Source organism: Panthera pardus, unplaced genomic scaffold, assembly GCF_024362965.1.
Source record: "Panthera pardus isolate Hobbes unplaced genomic scaffold, ASM2436296v1 HiC_scaffold_27, whole genome shotgun sequence".
NCBI lineage: Eukaryota > Metazoa > Chordata > Mammalia > Carnivora > Felidae > Panthera > Panthera pardus.
In genome coordinates this window covers 12,742,122-12,746,041 of record NW_026526843.1, presented here as the reverse complement: position 1 = coordinate 12,746,041, position 3,920 = coordinate 12,742,122, and the positions used below count along the sequence as shown (strand labels likewise).

General features: G+C 39.1%; 1 pseudogene; it reads left to right on the top strand.

Annotated features, from left to right (window-relative positions):
- Positions 1-3,197: 3,197 nt before the first annotated feature.
- On the top strand, positions 3,198-3,678 carry LOC109250424 (60S ribosomal protein L23a-like; annotated as a pseudogene).
- The last annotated feature ends 242 nt before the right edge of the window (positions 3,679-3,920 follow it).

Sequence of the window (3,920 nt, the reverse complement as noted above, 5' to 3'; positions counted from 1 at the left end):
CGGAGCTGTCTAAAATTGCTTCCTCTGTAATTTGCACTTTGAAATCTGAATACAAGATTTCCATTCTTTTAGCGTCAAAATTTTTGCAGGCCCCTGCAGTGGTTATTCATTTTCTCTGTTCCCACATTTTAAGTTTCATGAGGATAAGGACGGTGTCTTTTTAACTGAGGAATGATTGACGTACAATATTGTGTGAGTTTCAGGTGTACAACGTAGTGATCTGATATTTATATACATTTTCAAAAGTCATCACAGTAAGTCTAGTTATCATATTGTCACCAACATTGTTGCAATATTGTTGACTGTAAGGACTGTGTTTTGTTCACTGCTGTATCCCCGTCGAGGTGGCACGATTCCTAGCACATAGTAACAGTTGAATAAGTATTTGTTGAATGAATGAATGAATGAATGAATGAATGAATGAAAGTGAGATTTAGCAGTATCCACAGTTTCAATGGTAGTATGGGCCACACTTTGGTTGTGTGTGGAATAAATGTTGAAGAAATTTCTTTGACGTTGTAATATGTCAAAGGTGCCTGTGATATCAGGCCAATATCCAGCTCTTTCCTTTGTGGCCTCTGAAACAGTATACTTTGCAACATCCTTTCATTTAGGTAGGGTCAGGCAAGTAGTTCTGGACAACGAGCTGTAAGAAGTGATATGTCTTGCTTCTGGCACAAGGTATAGAAGAACAGCTGTAAAATTGTCAGCACCGTTTTCTCTGCCGCAGTGGTCAGTGACAGCACAGATCTCCAATTATGTCTAGTATACGTCGGATACATAGCGATGATGAGAAATAAAACACTGGTAGATGAAGCTAGTGAAATGTATAAGAGGGCAATAATTATAATAGCCATCCAAGTAAGTAGTTAATCCCATTATGCGTAATTCCACAGTATGCTATGCTCAATAGCAGATTTTTGTAAGCACGATTTATAAAGTAAGCTAGGACTCACTTTGTGAATAACAGTGAGGTTGCTGTCTGGCAGATTTCTTTACCCAGCATTCCTACACGTTGATTATAGTAACACCAGTAAAAATAAATAAGACGGATCCAAACAAAGAGCTATTGGTATATGTGCCTATTTGAACTTTGTTCAGATGGAGATGTTATTTTAACTGATTAGGGAAGTAATGAAGCATTCTTCCTGAAAAGAGGTGTTAATTGGTGATAATTCTCAGAAAGTGCCCGAAAATATAACAGCTTGAAACCCTACATTACACTGCATCATCCAGAATTTTTCAAAAGTCTTATGGGATACCAAAGTAAGGATCACAGGGGCACAAACACCAAATTCGAAATGCCATGAATAATACCGATCTAAGCAAACATTTTTATATGACCTGCTCCCTTCAGAGCATTTCAAAGGCATTGACATTCCTCCCACCGGATTTTACACCGTTCATTAGAAATAGTTGAAACTCAGAGAGGCTGTGATTTACTTGATATCTTGTATTACACAAGGAACTCAAGATTACCAATTTCCATTCAGAGTTCTATCGTCAAATTACAAAATCTCCTAAAAAATGAAAACTAATAGCTAAATCACAATGTAATGGTAACATTTTTGCTAATTAGATGAGTAAAATCAATGCACTATAAATATAATTTACATCTGATTTGAATATTTCATAGAACCTCCAGTGGCTGTTAATTTGGTAGGATTCACGGGCGCCTGGGTGGCTCAATCGGATAAGTGTCCGACTTCAGCTCGGGTCGTGATCTCACGGTTGGTGAGTTTGAGCCCCGTGTCTGGCTCTGTGCTGACAGCTCGGAGTCTGGAGCCTGCTTCCGATTCTGTGTCTCCCTCTCTCTCTACCCGTCCGCCACTCACGTTCTGTCTCTGTCTCTCTCTCTCTGTCTCTCAAAAATAAATAAGCATTAAAGAAAATTAATGTGGTAGGATTCAGTTTGACCCTGCATGATCCAGCTTCATAAGTATTTCCTTCTGTTTTTCAGATAGCATCACAAATTTCATCACACCACTAGTGGAGGACATGATATTGAAAATTGATACAGTTGGTTTTTCTTAAGATCTAACTGGCAAGGAAGTCCTAGGAATCTATCCATATATTACATGATTTAAGATTATCAAAGGAGGATATCTTCCATTTTCTTGGATTTGAAAAATGGAAGCATCTTCAAAGTGCAAAAACAGTTGAGTCTTTATTTTGGTTGGATTCATTCTTATTCTCCCTTCCATAGAAAAATCACTCTCGGTCTCAAAGTCTAATTTTAATGAAGAAAGAACCACAGGGTGTAAGGCATTATCAAGAGACACAAACACATAGGATAACGTTTTCTTTCTTTCTTTCTTTCTTTCTTTCTTTCTTTCTTTCTTTCTTTCTTTTAAAGTTTATTTATTTATTTTGAGAGAGAGAGAGAGAGAGAGAGAGCGCGCAAGCAGCGGGGGAGGGAAGGCAGACAGAGAGAATCCCAAGTTGGCTCTGCACTGCCAGCTCACAGCCTGACATGGGGCTTGAACTCAGGAACCGCGAGATCATGACCTGAGCCGAAATCCAGAGGCATACACTTAACCAACTGAGCCACCCACGCACCCTGGTAATATTTTCAAATATTAGGCAAGGTAGCTACCTATCCGGGGAAGATGTATGTTGGGAAGCTACAAGAATGATGATTCCTCTTAATGTGTATAAATTCTGTTTCTTATCTATGTGAAAAGTAGACTTCTAGAAAGGTTCTGGAATTATATAGAGGTTATTGAAATGCAAAGAAAACAGGCCACATTAGATTTGGATTCACATCACTACTTTCCCATCTAGAGTGTGTGGTGTTGGTTAAGTTACTTACTCTCACTGAGTCTTAGATTCTTCATCCACAGCATGTTGATAATGATGGTACCTATTTCATAAAGTTGTTGTAGATGGTTAGATGTTATAATAAAGGAAGAGCACTTTAGCACAGTGTCGTATGTAGTACTCGATAAGTGGTAGCTATTATTCTATGGAAAGGAAGAATTGTTTCTGTTTTCTTCTAAAAACTTGCAATAGAATTGAGACCCTGTCTGGTAAGGAGGGACGGAAGCACTGAGGCTCCTGTAAAGGTGAAAGTTTTTAAGGATTTTCCTAGAATAACTTCAGAATGAATCTACGTATTGGATTTTACCCAAATTGGGAAAACAATAGAGTCTTTGTTTTATTGTCAAATAATGTATTAGGAGTTTAAGTGATTAAAAATGGTTCCTTGGCCTTTCACAAAGACGGTGCAGGAGGCAAAGAAGGAAGACGCTGCTCCTGCCAAAGCCAAAGCCAAGGCTTTGAAGGCCAAGAAAATGGTGCTGAAAGGTGGCCACAGTCACAAAAGAAAGATCCTCCTATCACCTACATTCCAATGGCCTAAGACACTGCATCTCTGAAGGCAGCAAATATCCTTGAAAGAAGGCCCCCAGGAGAAACCAGCTTGACCACTATGCCATCACCAAGTTCCCCCTGACTACCCAGTCAGCCATGAAGAGAATAGAAGACAACGACACACTTGTGTTCGTTGTGGATGTCAAGGCCGACAAGCACCAGATCAGACAGGCTATGAAGAAGCTCTATGACATTGACGTGGCCAAGGTCAACACCCTGATCAGGCCCGATGGAGAAAAGGCAGTTGTGTGACTGGCTCCTGACTATGATGCATTGGATGTTGCCAGCAAAATTCGGATCATCTAAACTGTGTCCAGCTGGTGAAATACAAATACGCGTTTTTTTCACCATTTAAAAAAAAAGGTGCATTGAGACAGGAATAATTTTATTCAAGTAACTTCTAAAATTCCATTAATCTGTGAGACCCAATTAAAAGAAACTTTGAATTATGGAAGCCAAAAAAACCCTGTGTTGTTCATGGAGTCCTCTTTCAAATAGCCTCATACATTTCCTTTTAAAACCGTTGGACTTTTCCAGAGTGTAGATTT